Source organism: Pelodiscus sinensis, chromosome 1 (assembly GCF_049634645.1).
Source record: "Pelodiscus sinensis isolate JC-2024 chromosome 1, ASM4963464v1, whole genome shotgun sequence".
NCBI classification, from domain to species: Eukaryota; Metazoa; Chordata; order Testudines; family Trionychidae; genus Pelodiscus; species Pelodiscus sinensis.
In genome coordinates, this window is record NC_134711.1 from 216,545,434 (window position 1) to 216,564,951 (window position 19,518).

The 19,518-nt window shown below is 41.8% G+C and overlaps 1 protein-coding gene across 4 annotated transcripts in view; it reads right to left on the bottom strand.

The window, feature by feature from the left end:
- TBL1X (transducin beta like 1 X-linked) overlaps nt 1-19,518 on the bottom strand; it is a 290,873-nt gene that overhangs the window by 103,394 nt on the left and 167,961 nt on the right. For 3 of the 4 annotated variants that reach the window (XM_075915224.1, XM_075915214.1, XM_075915246.1), the window contains one exon: nt 17,359-17,466. The exons of the other annotated variant lie outside the window; for it this stretch is intronic. The gene's annotated coding sequence lies outside the window, so the exon portion shown is untranslated. The remainder of the gene's footprint in view (nt 1-17,358; nt 17,467-19,518) is intronic. 4 annotated transcript variants of the gene reach the window in all.

Genomic DNA, 19,518 nt, shown 5'->3' on the forward strand with positions numbered 1-19,518 from the left:
ACAAATCTAAAAATGAAGCTGGTCTTCTACATATTCCTCAGCAAAGCTACCACAACTAGGGATGTAAGCAACTAGTTGACTATCCGATAAGAATAAGCTTATCAGATTGTTGAGTAGTGACTCGACTAGTTGCTTCCTTCCCCCTCCCCCGCTGCCTCTATCAGAGACAGTGGTGGGGGGGACGCAGGAACCGGTGTTGGGGGGAGCTGGCTTAAAAGCCGGTTCCCCTCAGCCCTGTCTCTGCGGGGGGCAGGGGAGGCAGAGGCTCAGCAGGGAAATGGTGCGAGAGGGGACTGAAACAGTCTCTGCTCACGCTGGGTTCCGAATGCGACGCTTCAGCCTTTGAAATGTAGCCTGATTGGGTTCTTGCTATATTTCAAAAGCAGAAGTGCAGCAGGGAGCATGGGGCAAGTGAGGACTCTTGGGGTACATCTACACAGCAGGGCTAAACTCGAAAGGAGCTACGCTAATTGCATAGCTTAAGTCGAAATAGCCTACTTCGAATTTGGGCACGATATCACAGCTCTTACTTTAAAACAGAGCACTCTTCCTCCGACTTCCCTTACTCCTTGTACAATGAGGCTTACAGGAGTCGGAGTAAGCAGTCCTCCGGCAGGACGTTATTTCGACATTAACGCACTATTTTATTCCGAAATAACGCTTCTGCGTAGACATAGCCAAGCAGTCACCACTCGCCTCGTGTTCTGACTGTGGCACTTCAAAGGCTGAATTGCCGCAGTCGGAACACACTTGCCCTTTTGCCTTTTAAATCTAATAAGAGCCTGCAGGTGGCTCTTACTACATTTAAAAGGCTGAGGTGCAGCTGGAATAGGAAGTGCCTCACTTCCCCCTTATCGACTAATGCAGTAGTCGATGGAAATTCTATCGGCTAGTCGATTAGCTAATTAATCGAAATTTAACGTCCCTAATCACACCACTACTTCCTCACAGTGTACCGTGAAACCCAAGGCAGACTCTTACTAAATATGGTATTAATTTATGGTCCATAACCTGGAATTGGAAATTGAGAGACTCATAGAATAATGCAACCACGGAAGAATGACTTTAAGACTTATGCAGCAAACCACAGACTGAAGCAGACTTTTTCTGTCCCCATATCCAAAGTATGAGAGAATACAAAGTGATACAATATATCCGCAAATTACCCAAGGAACAGAGATTTAATACTGAAAAGTGACAAAGAAAAATGCATCATTTTTGGAGGAGACTAAGAAGTTGGCAGAGATACCATCACACTTCTCACAAAATCAGGAAAGGCAACAACTAAAGACAGGGAATAAAACACTGAGAACCCTGGGGGTATCACTTACTCTTCCTCTGATAAATACCCACAGTCTCTCGCCTTTTGATAGTTTGGCAGCACTTGCCTTTAGAATACAAATGTTTTCAAAAACTGATTTGAATTGAATTTTCCTTCCCCTATCTCTGCCTCCTACTCTTTTAACTGCAGCTCAATCAGACTTCCTCCACTCAACATTACTGACCTAATTGCTGCTACTGATCCTCTTCCTCCATCCCTCAGGGACCAATTGGTACATCTGCTCTGACTGCCCTTGCTTTTGCTACTTTGACCTTGAGCCAACCTTAGCTTTATTATATTTAAAAACATATTTTTATTCATCTCCATTATTCATTTGAATGATATGATATGATTGATATAAAACAAACCCCATGCACAAGGACTCTACTTAATCCTGGAGATCTGTTTGGGGAGATTCCTTTGTAAATTTGGGGCTTATTATAGTATATCAATAAACAGTTTTTAAATTGTGCTTTATGCACTTAAGCCTACAACAGATCTTTCAGAAATAATTGGGCCTATCACCAAGCAGGTAATTAGCAAAAACATATTGATATCCACAGTAAAAAAAAAATCAATTAAAAGTAACTATGTTTAGTTAGTTTGAAATGTTGATTTTTTTTCTACTTCACCTCCATATGTTGGCTAATTAGCTCCAAATTCTAGGTTTTAAATAAAAACTACCTCTAGTTTTCTGACCTTTAAATAAAGAGAATGGTGGTGGAGGAATGGAGAAAAATGGAAGAATAGTAAAATTATGGTGTATGCTTTTTAACCGAGAAATGTCCAAAGCAATGTTTTATGAAAACTAGCCTGAGAAAGGGCTTCACAGAATAGGAACTTGGATACCAAGTTTAACCTAAAGCTTTTATCATGGCTGAATTTTAATCTTGGTAAAGAAAGGACTTAAAAAGGGATGCAACTTTCAATGCAGAAGTGTAAACAAAATCCACTGCACTAAATTAAATTAAATTACCTGAATTAAAACTATCTGATTTTGTTTTCCCTGTTCTTCAGTGAACCTCTTAAAATTAGAAGTAATTTACATTTGAGGTTCACAAATTTGTAGAAGGAAATAATTAAGTTTTAAATAGCTAGAAACCTTTGATTTTTCTGTTCATGGAATAGAATGGTGCAAGTGAAATAGCTATAGGTTCTGGTTTTTTCCTTCTCTTTCCCTCCCCATATCCTCTTTTTCTGCTATTTATTTGTACCTCCACTCATCTGAAGAAGTGGGTTGTGCCCACAAAAGCTTATGCCACCATCTACATTTTTGTTAGTTTTTGAGGAACTGCAGAACTATTTGTTTTTTTAAAGTTTGCTCTGTTCTGTGTTATCCAAAATTGCAGTGTTGATTCAGAATAAAGGGACCAACTCTTTTTCTAAGCCAATTAAAAGATTAATGTTTCATGATGCTTAGTCTGAAATTGGACATTTCCTGTATATTATAATGTCAAAGCAAATTCATGTTAGTTCTCCCCTGGAACCAGTCTCATATCCTGAAGGCACACGAGACAAACAAGGGTTCTTCCCATTTCATTAATTTTCATTTTTCTATACATAAGGATCTGTTAAAAACATTTACCATTTCATAAGATTAGTGGAATTATAGATTTCAAGACCAAATCAAGTCTGGCCTCCATGGACTATAGGACTCTTTAATTAATCACTGCTTCAAGTCCAATTGATGAGATTGAACTAGAGAATTTTATAGAAAATCATACAATCTTGATTTTAAGATATCCAGCAATAGAAAAACCTACAAACCTTAGTTAATTGTCCCAGTGGTTAATTATTCTCACTGTTAAAAATGTGCACCTTACTTTCAGATTATATTTATCTAACTTTACCTTCTAGACATTGGATCTTGTTACACCTTTTGTCAGCTAGATTGAAGAGCCACCTTTACAAATTTCAGTTCCTCACATATGTATCTATAGACCAGGGGTGAGCAATAATTTAGGAAGGGGGACCACTTCACAAATTTCAGAAATGGCTGTGGGCCAACCAGGAAGAGGCGTGGCCTCAGGCGGAAAGGGCGGGGCCTGGGTGGAAGGGCCAAGGAGGAGAACTACCCTGTCGGGAGCTTTACCCTGGGGTTCCTGCGCCCTGACTTCTGGCCAAAGGAAGGGACCTGGAGCAGATGGGAGGGTGTAGCGGGCTAGCCTCCTACCAGAGTTGTCTAGGATGGAGGCTTAGAATTCACATAATATGGTTGGCAGCTCCTGGCCCCACTGCTAACCTCTTGCCTGGCAGCCACCCAGCAGGCACAAGCCCTTTGAATAGAAGCAGTTGCAAGGGCTCTCGCCTCCCGGGCAGCTCCCAGGCAATGGGCCTGGGGGACCGAGAGCTGCAAGCCCTTTCAATTGCTTCTGTTTAAAGGGCTTGCACCTGCTGGTTGGCTGCCAGGCAACACAGCTGCTCAGCAAATGTGAGCCCTTTAAATAGAAGCAATTGAAAGGGCTCACACATCTCCGACTCCCAGGCAACGCGCTAGGGCAGGGGTCAGCAACCTTTCAGAGGTGGTGTGTCGAGATTTGATTTATTCACCTCTGTGTATGGGTCTGAGTGCCTGTGATACTTTTTAAAGTCAATAATACTCCTACTTACAGCAGCTTCATTAATAAATAAATTAAGATGCAGACCTTACCTTTTAGTGCAGGGGTCAGCAACCTTACAGAAGTGGCAAACCGAGATTTAACTTATTCATGGATTTGTGTGCTGGGGGAAGGAGGGAGAGGGGGCAAGGGCAGGCTGGGTACAGTGACCTTATTTTCAGAACCAGCTGCAGCTAGTAAGAAAGGTTTAATTTAAATTATGAAACAGATTAAGTGTTTTAATTTTCTCATGTCAGTTTATCAAACTCCATTTTAAATAAAGTAAAATATTAATTTACGTCCAACACAAAAGGTTCCCGGGTTTTCTTTATTTATGGCAGGGATGGGGAACCCTTTTTGGGTCAAAGGTGATCAACCACAGAAAAATCAATCGGGGACCACACAAATGAGAAGCAAAAAAACTCCTCCAAAACACCCCAATGCTCAATGACATGGCCCCACCTGAGACATCTCACTACTCTGGTGCCCCAATTGAGGGTTGGCTCCAAAGGACAGAGGTCCCGTTGCCACAGCCACACAGTCCAGAGCTGTCCCTGGAGGCTGAGGTGCCATTGCCATGTAGTCAGGTCCGGAGACCGGAGGCACCACTGCCATGGCCTTGTGGCCCAGGGCCGGCCCCAGAGGCTGTAGGTGCCGCTGCCATGGCCATGTGGCCAGAAGAACCACTGCCACAGCCACGCAGACCAGGTCCAGCCCCGGAGACTGCCACGGCCCTGTGGCCTGGGGCTGGCATAAGAGGCTAGAGGCACCACTGCTGCAGTCATGTAGTCCAAGGCTGGACCTGGAACGCATGGCCCAGGTGTCACTGAGGACCCTCAGACCCAGCGCTACCTCCTCTCACTGCAGCCTAATCTGCTGCAGGGAGGAGGGAGTGCTCTCCAGTGGCTGCGCGCGGTACGAGGGGTGGGGCTGAGCCTCCACTTGCCTCTGGGAGCCACAGGTTGCTGACCCCTGAGTTAGGGGACAGGGCCTAGAACTGCCTCAAGGTCCGGATCCACCCTGCAATGAGGCTTTTGCCTACCCTTGTTATAGACTCTGATCAAGTCTGCCCTTAAACTTCTCTTTGATATGCTAAACAGATCAAACTCCTTGAAACTCTCACTATAAAGGCACATTTTTCAACCATTTAATCATTCTTGTGAATCTTCACTGAACCCTCTCCAAAGTATAATATATTGAAATGTGAACAATAGAACTGGACACAGTGTTCCAGTAATGATCATACCCATGCCAAATACAAAGGTAATAAAAGAAGATCCCTACTCCTCTTTAATATTCCCGTCTATACATCCAAAGATGCATTACTCTTTTAGCCATGGTATTGCCTTGTGAGCTCATGTTTAGCTATTTAAGATATACAAATTACAATGTTGAATTCCTTAGTGAAACTACATGCCTATTCCTGGGTTTCCAGGCCCTGCCAGGTCTTTGTTGGTTTTGACAGAGTATGAAACGGCTTGATGCAGACTTTCCTCCAGAGAGGAAAGCTAGTCACTCAGCAAATCCGAGTTTCTCAATTCAGCTCTCCTCAGGCCACACCGTGGCAAATAAAAACTAAAGCAAGCTGGGATTTTCAAAAGCACTCATCATTAAATTAGTAACTCTGTTCCCACTTACGTAAATGGGAGTTTTATTACATATTTCAAGGAAAGCACAAGTCAGCCAATGTTAAGCATGTCTGAAAAATTGTACCATAAAGTTATACGAGTGGAAGGGGGAAAAGGGTATTTTAATTCAATGCCATTTCTACACTATCCTTATTTCTCCCTAAAAACTCTCACTACTGCTATTACCAGTGCAGGAAAAGCTCTAGTGCAGATGAGGTATCAACTTTTTAATAGTCACTGTGTCATACAGACCCATTCACACCTGGTTTTGATGTTTGAGAAATTAAAATACCAGCAGGCTAGTCTTATGAGTCCTACCACCAGTGCAATCACAGGCAAGTCACAGAGGGTACGTCTACACTACAACGTTAATTTGAACTAACTTAGTTCAAATTAGTTAATTCGAACTAAGCTAATTCGAACTAACGCGTCTAGAACTAAAAACTAGTTCGAATTAGCGTTTTGCTAATTCGAACTAGCATGTCCACATTAAGTGGACCCTGAACCGGGCTTAAGGATGTCCGGAAGCAGTGCCGGCAGGGCATCAGAGGAACCCGACCCCCACCCCGGACAGACAGTTCTCAGGGGTGCCCCGCTTGCAAAGCAGTCCTGGCTTGGAGTGCCCGGAGTGCCCACACTGGGCACATCACAGCACTCGGCCATCAGACTGGCTGCACTTGCTGCAGGCTGCCATCTGGGGAGAGAGGGCAACTGGGGGGCTGCAGGAGAGCTTCCACCCCCAGAAGCCCGCAGAGCCAGCCCAGTCCTCCCCATCGGGGGCTCGTGCCCCATTCCTCCCTCACCTCCTTCCACTTACCCTTCCCTAGCCCCTTTTCTTGATGTACAAAATAAAGGACAATCGTGTTCAAAAATGGAATCTGTCTTTATTGAACAAAACTGGGGGAGACTGGGAAAAGGAGGTGGGAGAGGGGAAGAGAGAGGCTGGGAGAGGGGAGGGCAACTAACATGATCAGGGGTTGGGAACAGGTCCCATATGAAGAGAGGCTAAAGAGACTGGGACTTTTCAGCTTAGAAAAGAGGAGACGGAGGGGGGACAGGATAGAGGTCTCTAAAAGCAGGAGTTGGGTGGAGAGGGTGCATACAGAAAAGTTCTTCATTAGTTCCCATAAAGAAGGACTAGAGAACACCAAAGGAAAGGAATGGGTAGCAGGCTTCAAACTAGTAACAGAAAGTTGTTCTTCACAAAGCAAAGAGTCAATCTGTGGAACTCCTTGCTGCAGGAGGCTGTGAAGGCTAGAACTAGAACAGAGTTTAAAGGGACGTGAGATCAAGTCATGGAGGTTGGGTCCATGGAGAGCTATTAGCCAGGGAGTAGGAGTGGTGTCCCTGCCCAAGGTTTGTGGAAGGCTGGAGAGGGATGGCACGAGACAAATGGCTTGGTCACTGTCTTCGGTCCATCCCCTCCAAGGTTCCTAGGGTTGGCCGCTGTTGGCAGACAGGCTACTGGGCTAGATGGACCTTTGGTCTGACCCAGGACGGCCATTGTAAGCTCAGGGCTCAGGGTCGGGGGTCTCAGTGGACCCCCTTGATTTTCATGCACACCTGCTCCTGGGTGGCCAGGCTGGCAGCTCTCCTGCCCTAGACGGACACTTTCCTGTGCCTAGTGCGGAGATCGTGGATGAAGTCTACGATGTCCGCAATAGCCCAGGCGGGTGCCTGCCTCTTGCGGTCCCGGGCAAGCTCCCGGGAGCCGCCAGCCTGGTCCCGGGAAGAGGGGGAGGGCTGGGAGGCATCGGGTGGCTGGCTCGATCCGTGCCAGGTGCAGGGTCTGCTGGCTGGGTGCTGGCAGGCTTGCACTTGGCACGGGCACCGTAGCCAGCCTGTGCCCCTTTAAGGGCAGGGGGGCAATAGAGTTTCCCTGGTGTTGGCCAGAGTGGCCACCAGGGAAACCTAGGGAGGGCTAGCCTCCCACTAGTTCGAATTAAAGGGCTACACACCCCTTAATTCGAACTAGCTAGTTCGAACTAGGCTTAATCCTCGTAAAATGAGGATTACCTAGTTCGAACTAAGCGCTCCGCTAGTTCGAATTAAGTTCGAACTAGCGAAGCGCTAGTGTAGCGCCTATGAAAGTTAGTTCGAACTAACGTCCGTTAGTTTGAACTAACTCTGTAGTGTAGACATACCCATAGAGAGTAGCAGTGACCTGGGGCTGAGGTAGACCGTGATACTGTCTCACAATCAATAAAATAATGTTATGAACAAACCAAGTTGATTACATTTTACCCAACATTTTTAAAACTATTACATACTTTGACAAACGTAGACACAAATAATAACTATGTGGATTGATACGGATACATTGGAACTAATTCATTATCTGAAGGTTTAAAAAGAGGCAGTTAATTCATAGCATTTTCTACTGCAAGTAGCTGATTCAATGGATAACCAGTTTCAATTTTGTTGCGGGGGAGAGGGCATACATGAAGACGTGCACATGTGTACACTTGTAACCAGTTTAGTAAATCTATTCAGGAGCTCCTAAATATATATCATTCTTTTAGTGCCACTTGTCACAGTAACTCACCATATCCTAAAAGGGGCTTTGTACCTTAGTACCAAAATACAGGAGGGGTAGAAAACTGCTGAGAGGAATCCTGACTTCAGTGAAGCCAGTGGAAGACTTGCCATTGACTTCAATGGAGCCAGGATTTCACCAATAATCTCTGAAGATTATATATTATAGTATAAACTCTTCAGAGTGGATTTCTGTTAGGGAAGTTAGATAGCGTGTAATTGAAAATTCGGGTAACCGCATGACATTTCAGTGGTTACATGACTATTTGATAGTCTCCAGGAGCAGGGCCAGGAGCCAATGCATGCCAGCCCCACTCTTGAGGAACCCCCTGCTGTCCCACACTGCTGCCTCTGTATTAGAAGCAGCAGCACAGGGTAATAGGCAGGAGCCAATCTATGAGAGGATCCAGTTTAAAAAGCAGATTCCTGAGCAGACCAGCTGTGCAGGCTGGCACAACCCATGTTCACAGGGGTCCGAGCTCCCCATGGACAGAGGCTGCTTTGTGGCAGCTTCCCCAGCCCACCACCTACTCCCCACACTAAGTGCCTCTGCACTACGGAGTTGGTGCTGGAGGAGAACTGGCTTTGCTCCCTTCATCACCACCTGCCTGTTCCCCTGTCTCCCTCTGGAGGAGGCAGCAAGGCAGCGGGGGAGGAGGGGGGGCAGGAAGAGGCAGGTCCACAGAGCTGCCACACGTGAGGAGCTTGCTTACAAACTGCCTCCCTGCGTGTATCAGTTCCGGGGGAAGTGGGGAGAGAAGGAGAGTTGGATCCAGTGCTCGTGGGAAGCCGGCTTTTAAGCCAATTTCTCATGGGCACCCACTCCCCGTCTCCTCTTGCTGCCTCTGATACAGATGCAGTGGGGGGACGGAGGGTGTTCGTGTGTGTGCATGTAGTCAACAAGATTAACGAATAAACTCAGGCTTATCGGTTAATCGTGTTGTTGTCCACACATTGACATCCCTAATTTCTACGCTTCTTGCCCATGGATATATCTATAAGTCATACTGATATCAATTTTCCGCATCTCTTCTGTAAAGCCACACTTTATTATGACAGTGTAAAACAGGATTTTCCTTTAAATATGTGAACCCTTAATTGAAACCTAAAGTCGATAACACTTCTCTCTAAATTTCAGCACATGATTTTTTTTTTAAAAAGATTGATTGGAATAATTAAATAAACCCAGACAGATGAGACTGTTAAAGGGAGAAAAAGATTGTTTTAAATTTCCTTGATCAGAGAGGCACAGCCCTGTTATAAAAGAGGGCTCATAAAATTGATTACTCTGTTTATTAGGTCTGCAAGGAGACTAGATAAAAAGGAAATTAATTTGAATTTGTGTATGCACCAGTTGAGCTGAGCTTACTTAAATTGATTTAAGCAGACTGTAAATACAATTGATGTTTACAGAGCTTTGGCACATTTGCTAATTTACTCTGTATGCTATATAGTAACCACAACAAAACTTTAACCACATTAATTATTTAAGGATACAAATTAAAAATGCAGTGTTTTATTACAGTGAATACATTATTTGCATTCAACCCCCATTTTGTTTCTCAGTAGATAACAGCTACAGCACCCTAAACCTCCGCCTTTTAATCAGAGATCATAAAAGGAATCAGAAAATGTAAAATTAGGTTCTCTTTATAGAGGAGAGGTCTGAATGTAATGTTACTCTTGTGATGGAAATCAGTTTCTCCAGGCCTACCAGTCCAAACCATAACCTGCCACTAGCTAGCCCAGCTCACTCAGTTCTACCCTGTACTATTTCACTTGACCAAGTCACTGTAATCACCTTTATGAAATAAAAGACTTAAGAGTAGGATACTTCATCATGAAGTTCAGTGAATTTGGACAGAGAAGTATATAATTTCACCTGCAGATACAAGTAGCTTGTTAAATAGAACAATTTTGTTTTTTAAAGTGGCATATTTTTTACAAGAGCTGTATACTTGGATTGTAAAGATCCAGACATAGATTTTGGGTATGTAAGTGCAAGGGAGGAATTCAAAAAGTAATAGGTTTTTTGTTCAGAGATAAAAATACAATTCTGGTGTTATCATTTATCAACTTGTATTCAATAATTACTATCTTCAACTACCTTGTGAGGATTTTCATCTGATGTTTGATTTATGGCTTTTACCTTACTTGCAATGCAACTGTAAAGAAAACAATCATAGAATCATAGAATCACAGGACTGGAAGAGATCTCAGGAGGTCATCAAATCCAGCCCCTTTTCCAAAGCACGACCAACCCTAACTAAACCATCCTATATTCCTTTTTTTTAAATCAAATTAGTTATAATAGTGAGATTTAAGAGTAAGGCTCTACCAAATTCATTTTTTAATCCTTTTTGGTCAATTTCATGGTCACAGGAATTTAAAAATTATAAAGTTCACGATTTCAGATACTTACATCTGAAGTTTCATGATGTAACTGTAGGGATCCTCGTCCACAGGGTTTTGGAGGAATTTCAAGACTTTTGTAGGGGGCAGCCAGAGAACACCAATGGCTGATCAGGAGCCCAAGGTAGTGTTACCGCCATCAGCATTTAGAAGTAAGGATGGTTTGGTATAAAATTGCCACCCTTATTGCTGCACTGCTGTGTTTAGACCTGGGCCTTCAGCCAGCAGCCTCCCTCTCTAGATACCCAGATCTGAAGGTAGCACAGAAGGGTGGTAATACTGCAACCTCCCTATAACAATTTTGTAACCACCCTACAATCTCCTTCTGGATCAGGACCCCCCCACCTCCTGCCCCCACCATTTGAGCTGACCTCCACCTCCCCAGTTTGAGCTGATCTTCACCATGATATCTGTATAGTACAGAGTAAAAATACACAAAAACAGATTTCATGGTTTATGACACATTTTACGTGGCCATGAATATGGTAGGTCCCTACTTAATGTACAGTAACCTATATGAATGTTCGAAAGCTTCAGGGGGTAGCCGAGTTAGTCTGTACGGGATAAACTCCGGTCATCTGAAGAAGTGGGCTGTGCCCACGAAAGCTCATGATACCATCTACATGTTTCGTTAGACTATATGAATGTGTTATGTATCTGTATAGGTACTATATATTTGTACACACGCTCACACACAGAGTTTGTATGCATACTTGGACTGTGTAGTAGTATGATCAGCATCATGTTCTTCCATTAAAATAGGCAGCTGAGATAGCGTTCATTCATAGGAAAGTCTGTTCCTCTGGCATAATTTTCACATTACTGAATTTATATGTAGGCCCACCTACTCAATCACAAGTACCTCTTTAACAGAATCCATATTTCAGACCCTTACATTTAGATCATACACTCTTTTGCCTTCCTGTTCTCTTTCCTGGTCCCCTCCCCTTAATAGTTCTGCAAATCAGGTCAGTTTACAAAACATATTATGTAAAGACAGATGAACATGACTAATCAAATTCAAAAACGCAATAGAGAAAATATAATCCACGGAATAATCAAGTCTGGGAAAGGAAGAGAGAGGAACTCAAAGCAGTCCTAATTGGAAACCAAAAAAGACCTTTAAAATGTCAAAAGGAAAATCCATTTTAAACTGTGGTTTTAATAACCTCTGATCAAAATATTTATATTGCCACTATCACGCCGTTGAGTGATTGTTTTCAATTCCCATCCTGATCTCTGTTCAAAAGATAAATAATGCAGTGCAGTCACATGACATTTTTTAGCTTGAATTTAGGAAGGAAAACCTTTAACAAAGGCTAGGTTTACAGGACAGCATAGTTCAGAATAAGGGTGTTTGAAATGAATGCATATTTGCCGGCTGCTCTGTTGCTCCTCCTGGAGGTCACTGCAGACGAACTAAAGGATAATTTGTGTAAATGACATCCTCTTAGACAGGACTAAGTTAATGAAAACTAGGTCTCTTTTAGCAAAATCCACATGGGAGAATTACAGAGCAGCACTTTCACACACACCTTTGTAGTCCAAACTTCAGGGCTGTGTAGTCAGGTTCTAAGATATCTATGGAACACTGTATAGAGAGATGGGCACCACACAGCCCATGGGGGCTACATGTAGCCCACCAGAATAATCTTGACTGCGGGCCATGAGACATTTTGCTGACATTGACCATCTGCAGGGACTGTCTCTTGCAGCTCCCAATATCCATGGTTCTCTGTTCCCGGCCAATTGGAGCTGTGGGAAGTAGGGGCCAGCACATCTCTGCAGACCCTCCTCTTGCACTCCCATTGGCCAGGAACACTGAACTGTGGCCACACCCATCCCAGGGGACCAGAGCAGGCTTCCCCCAAGGCCCAGCAAAGACTCTCATCCAGTGTTCCCTCTAAGGTGCACAGCAGCACAGGTGATTAATCAGCCCCGACCAGTCAGTCAGCTTTGCCCACAGAGTCCTGAGCCTCTGACTCGGTGGGGCAGATCTTCCCTGGTCTGCAGTGTTGAGATCCTAAGCATAGGCCTATAGTATCTGTGCCTCAATCTTGGTCTGAGGTTAACAAATTATTTCACAACTCACAAGTGATTGGTATGTTGAATTCTGGATTCTGATGAGCCCTACAAATCAAATAGAGTGTAAGAAACAGTATTGCTAAGTCACAGTGTTCAAAAATCACGAGCCATTCCCCCATCATGAGCTTAGCTTTAAACATCATGAACTTTCTAAAAATAATGCAATAATACAGATCTCTGTATTTTCAAACTTTTCTCCATAATTACTTTTAAATTTTAATTAAAATTGAGACTGTCAGGTAATAACTTGATTCCAGTACGTGGGGCTTTAAGAAAAAACACCTTATAACCCAAGATGAATGATAAAAATGAAGTAAGATATTGGCAATAGGAATAATAGGATTTCTTTCTTTTTTTTTCCTATCTCTTCAGTGCAATTCACAGGAATAAAAAAAAGTTTGTCTAATAGAAATGTTCAAATTCTAACCAATTATCTTTTTATGGTAGGTAGTTGGGTGCTTGAAGAAAATATTGATTCATTAATACTTCATGAATAAACATCTTTCAACAAGTTTTTGGCCATGGGGTTGCATGAGAAGTATTAATAGATGGAGTGTCACAGGATATACTTCTGAAATAATTGAAAATGATGAAAGTTAAACAGTACCTATTTTTAATGTTTTTTTGTTTTTTTCCAAAAGTTCACACAAGCAGTTAATTATTTTCCAGCCAGAGAATGGAAACAATGTAATGTGACTTACGTGAGTAACACATATAGGCTGTGTCTACACTGGCACCCTTTTCCGTAAAAGGGATGCTAATGAGACACTTCGGAATTGCAAATTCCGCGGGGGATTTAAATATCCCCCGCGGCATTTGCATGAACATGGCTGCCGCTTTTTTCCGGCTCAGGGTTTTGCCGGAGAAAAGCGCCAGTCTAGACGGGATCTTGCAGAAAATAAACCCTTTTCTGGAAGATCCTTTATTCCTACTTTCAAGAGATCTGTATTATTACATTATTTACTTTCAAGTAGGAATAAGGGATCTTCCGGAAAAGGGTTTATTTTCCACAAGATCTCGTCTAGACTGGCGCTTTTCTCCGGCAAAACCCCGAGCCGAAAAAAAGCGGCACCCATGTTCATGCAAATGCCGCGGGGGATATTTAAATCCCCCGCAGAATTTGCAATTCCGAAGTGTCTCATTAGCATCCCTTTTACGGAAAAGGGTGCCAGTGTAGACACAGCCATAATGAATAATGAATATTTGGTAGCCAAAGTGCATAGTTCATGAACTGTCCCATAGGATTTAAATTATTTATTGAAACTCACTGACAAATACATTTTCAGAAATCAAAAACAGTTTATGAATGGTTTGTTAGCTATAAAGGTACTACATTCATAATGAATGTATGTATTATCATTATTGCAAATGAGTAAATTGACGATTTGTATTTCTTCATGTTTATACAGACATGAATGACTGGACTATTAAATCAAGTTGTCTCTATGATTTTGGAAGTTTCCCTCGCTGCCAAACCATAGCAAAGGTAATGTTCCAAATAAATAAAACAAACAAGCCAACAACAAACCTTATTATTCTTTGTTTTTAAAAAGTGAGATTCCTAAGTAACAGCAGTGCATTAACATTGTCACATAACTTACAAAACTGAAACACTTAAAAACAAGACAATAGTTAATTGCATGATAAATCTTAACCACCTGTATAACATAACCTTTTTTACCAAGTACACAGACATGCACATGTCATTAGAACAACCTTAACTCTGACCTACAATGAACTATTTTCTTCATTAATCTCAAAGCAAACAGAAAAGACAGCTGAAAATGTATCAAAATATTTACACTCCTTCTCTCTTTCTCTGTTTATATATACTGGTGAGCATAACTTAAGTCCATGAATGAACATAATTTTACTGTGTTACATATTTTTGCTATTAAACTCATATGCAACATTCTAACAGTATTTAAGAAACAACAACAAAAATCTAGTATTAACTGACATCATTGTAAAATCTTTATTAGTTACTACCTCTAAAAAGAACATATGTATCAGCATTAAGGTATCAAGATAATATGTTAAAATTAAATAATAATCTAGAGAAGTGGGAATTTGTGAGTACTGTTTGACGTTTTAAGAATTGAGCACATCATCTTATATTTGTTATGCCACTTCCTGCAAGCCTTATTCTGACCTACTTATTTGAAACATCCATCTGTTATGGGTCTGGGCCTTTAGCCCCATCTCGAATGAGGTGGGGATCCACCGCACCACACATCAGATATAATTTATTTAGGAAGGAGGGTTTTTGGGGGGGCATTTAGAGTGGGGAAGAGAGGCAGAGGTACCATTTTATACTAACACATAATTATCTGTATTAGATTTATTGATAATTCAGAACCCAGGATCTTGAATGCATATGGGTCTATATACTAGGGCTGCGTCTAGACTGGCAAGATTTTGTGCAAATACTTTTAACGGAAAAGTTTTTCCGTTAAAAGTATTTGCCCAAGACAGTGTCTACACTGGCATGGATGCTTTTGTGCAAAAGACATCTTTTGCGCAAAAGCATCCATGCCAGTGTAGATGTTCTCTTGCGCAAGAAAGCTCCTATGGCCATTTTAGCCATCAGGCTTTCTTGCGCAAGAAATTAACTTGGCTGTCTACACTGGCTCTCTTGCACAAGAATACTTGCGCAAGAGGGCTTATCCCTGAGTGGGAGTGTCGGAGTATTTGCGCAAGAACCACTGATTTTGTACAGTACAAAGTCAGTGTTCTTGCGTAAAATCTTGCTGCCTGTTTACACTGGTTGCGAGTTTTTGCGCAAAAGCAACTGCTTTTGCGCAAAATCTTGCCAGTCTAGATGCAGCCTAGGAGGGGTATGGGTAAGATGCAGTTAAAGACCAGCAAGTCAAGCCAGAGATCAAAATCAGTTATTCCATAAACATCTGTCTATAATATGTGGAAAGAATAATTGTGCAGTGAAGGACTTAAACTGGGCAAACATATGCAGCAGGTTTCACAAGACCAGTAAAAAAAAAATATCATTAGCTTCTAAAAGCTATAGGTGATAATTTTTATCATACTTATTGATGCACTTTTGCATCATTAACAATTTTACCATTTCTAACTAGGCCCATTAATCTTTTCTATGATTTTGTTCAAAATTTACTTAATTCTTTAATTCTTTATTGTCCCTAGACCTGGCAGTCATGGATTTTTTTCTGATGTCCTTAGTTTCTTTTTCAATATTCTGTATTTTATAACTTATAATTTATATACAGTTATATCTATTTCCTTCTTTTTTCCATTCGTTATATGTAATTTTTCTAATTGCTGCCTTTACTCAACTTAACCAGAATGGGCTTTTATCCAAACTTTTCTCTTTCTTGAATTTGGGAATTATTGCTTTTTGACCTTTAAACTACTTTTAAAGAATTTTATTTTAATTCACATTTTTCTGTTCAGATTTTTCTTCTCAGTGTATTTAACTCATGATTTCTCTCATGTTTGGGAAATTAACCCTTTTGAAGAATCAAGCGTATATATTATCCACTGTGTGCCCATATTGAATGTGATTGGGTTTTGATCTCTGGTTCCTGGGCAACTACGAACTTCTAAGATAATGACTAATTAGTCTTATCCATGACATTGAAATCCAAAATAGATTTACCTCATGTTGAGTGCAATACCCCAAGGGGAAAAAAAGAGAGGAAAAAAAACGGGGAAGAAAAAAAAAATCTCTGGACAATGGTGAAAACAGAATAAGCTATCTCAGAATAAAGGGGATGTTTCAGAAAGTTTATAAAATAGCTACAATCACGGTGTTCCCCAGAAGCTAGAGATGATGAGCCAGCAACACTGATGTTGAAAAGTAACCAGCTGATGCTTAATAAAGAGTTGCTTGAGAGCTAGTTAGAATTCCCCGAATGTATGAACCACTGTGCTGCATAGGATAGCTAATCCTTTGCTTCTGTAAAAAGAGTGAGCCAACGTGTTTGTGGTAAGGATTAGCGTTGTATGTAAAGATCTTGATCTTCCCTTTTAATAAAGTTATGCAGGCCTTTTCTCCAAATGTATCTTTAAGGCCTTGATCTACGTGTTCCCTCGTGGGATTCTATCAGTATAGAAGAAGAGCCAAAATATAACCAAGAATTCTACACCAGATCATTGACAAAGTGCCCTGAAGGCTGTAGTTAGCATAACTCCCAACCCCACAGGCAGATGTATGACCTCTTGGAAAGCATTGTGCAAACATTTTGATACTATACCCAGCAAACTGGAAATTCTCCAGAACACATTCAGACAGATCTCATGCAGAAAGGAAAACATTTTTGCCAATAATTTTGTAAAGTCTCTAGCCTAATGTAAATGGGTAGACGGTTCTAAAAAATTGTAAGAAAATTAATACACTTTTTAACAGAGGGTATCTGAGAGTAGATTCTTTCTATAGCAAAGATTATTCCAGAGCAGTTAGCTAACACAGAATCCACTTATCAGTGATCGCTTCCTTTTTTGCCCCCTTTTATTTTCTGGCAATTTTTATCATTTGGAGAAGTTTATAAAAAGGAATTTCAAGAAAATGACTAATGATATTTATAGATCTTTTATCAAATAAGACTGAGGGGGTTTGGACTGCTTCAGTTTTGAGTGATGGTGCAAGTGGAGACTTAACAATGGAACTATTTCTAAAAAATGCAGGTGTTATCTTGTTGTCTTCCTACCCTATGTGAAAGATTTAGGCCAGCATTGAAACATCTGAACGGGGGAGGGGGAATCACATTCTCAAGGTAAGTCCATTTCTGGAACTGCTTTGGATTACCTGGTCGTGAAACCTTTGAGCTGCTGAATGCTGCTCCTCGCAGGCTGCTGTCGAGAGTCTGGGGGGTTGAGTTACCATTGAGATCACCACATCCGACAGTTGATAAGTCTGGAATGAGAGGCAGAGAGACCCAGTCAGACCGGGTTGCATGACCTCAAAGGAGGAGCATTTGACAGTTTTCCTCTTGGCCTTCTCCAGTTTATCAACCTTTTTTAATCAACCTCCGAGGTGGGAGGCTTATTTGAACTATGTGGGAATACAGTTGTGATAGAAAAAGGTATAAAAACAAGACACACAAGGACTCATGCTGTTCAATTGTTACATGTCTGAATATGAGGCAGGGTGTAGGAATTCAGGAAGCTAACAGAAGCCTCAAGATAACCTGGACTGGAGTTCAAAATTCTGCCATTTCATTGGGCACCTGTCCAAGTCTACTTGCAGCTGAATAGAATGCAGACAATTCATTTCACCCTACTCCAAGCAGAGTTTTTCCCTATGCTGGTAATTTCCAGAACATTTAAGTTTACTTTGTGCCATATAAGTGGGAGAAAAATAGCTTAGTAAACCACAGCATCTCTTCCCCAGTCTTTCTGGGAAGGTCAGGTTGGAAATCTTTATGGAATCAAACATGAGAGGTGCGCCACAGTTTTTATATCCACAAGAGCCTGTTTCCTGAAGAGACTTTGTGTTCTTCCTGGGGAGCCTTATTTCAGATCTCCCCTCTGGGACAGCCTCCATGTGCCTAACTTACCTGATTTCGCCCCCAACATACATTTCACCCACATCTCTTCTGCCCAGCTTATGTCCCATATTCTTTCTAATAAAACAATAAAATGTATCAAGGTGAAATGACTTGAATGTCTTTCTGAGTTATATTCCTCTCCAAAGACTGCCAATAGCTCATAGAACCACACATTCACCACATTTTTAAGGAAACGTTTAATTTCTCGATCAATTTATAAAATAATGTATTCATTCCCTGGCTCAGCTATGTGGCGCTGCCCCTGTAGAACGCCGCCTCCACATTTCAAAGGGGCAAGCTGTGGAGCTCGGGATCAGCTGGGGTCTCCCTAGCTGATCCTGGGCTCCGTGTGGCATTTCCCTAGAACTCCCGGGATCCATGGCTTTGAAATGCTCAAGAGCTCCCGCTGGGGACATAAGAACATTGTTGTACATTTCAAAGCAGGCACCCACATGCAGCCATCCCTGGGTTGTATGCAGAGTTCTGCATTCCTCCTTTGAAATGTACAAGAGCCCCTGCTGGGGCTCTTGTACATTTCAAAGGAGGAATGCGGAACTGCCTATCGACTAGTTGATGGAAATTCCATTGACTACTCAACTAGTCAATTAACCGCATTTTAACATTCCTTGTTGTGTGACTACATATTTATTGCTCTCCATTCTTATTATACTCATAAATTTGTCAAACTAAGGTTTCTTACAAATGTTGGTGCACTGTATCATTGCCTGCTTTTATCAATAGCTTTCTCAAATATACCATCAGCAAAGCAACAGAACCATTTAAAGGCCATTCATCTTTTCACTTTTGTTATATAGGATTAGGTATTAAGTATTGTTATTGTTGTTGTTATTGCTGCTATTGAAGGCAATAGACTTGATAGGGTGGATCCCCTAGCCCAAGGGTGGGCAATAATTTTCGCAGGAGAGTTACTTCATGAATTTTGGTACATGGTTGTGGGCCGGCTCTGGGTCTCCAGAAGAGGAGGGGCTTCAGGCAGAAGGAGTGAGGCTACAGGCTACAGAGAGTGTCTAGACTACATTGTTTTTTTCAAAAAACAAATGCCCTTCTTTTTTAAAGAACTTTACCTGTGTCCACACTGCAATTGTGTGCTTTTGAAATTAAATTGAAAGAATGCAGGGTTTTTTTCTGACATTGCAAACCTCAAATTATGAGGAAGAACGCCTTTTTCGAAAGAGCTCTTTCGAAAAAAAGCATGTGTGGACGCAGAACAAGGACATTTTTCGAAAGAAAAGGCAATCAAAAAAACCACTGGTGCCCTGGTGGCCATTCTGTGAATAGCAATCAGGGCTTTCTTTCGAGAGAGCGTCAATGCAGTCTGGATGTCCTCTTTTGAAAAAGCAGATCGCTTTTCCAATCCGGTTTTGAGGTCTGGATGCTCTCTTTCGAAAGAAGCTTGC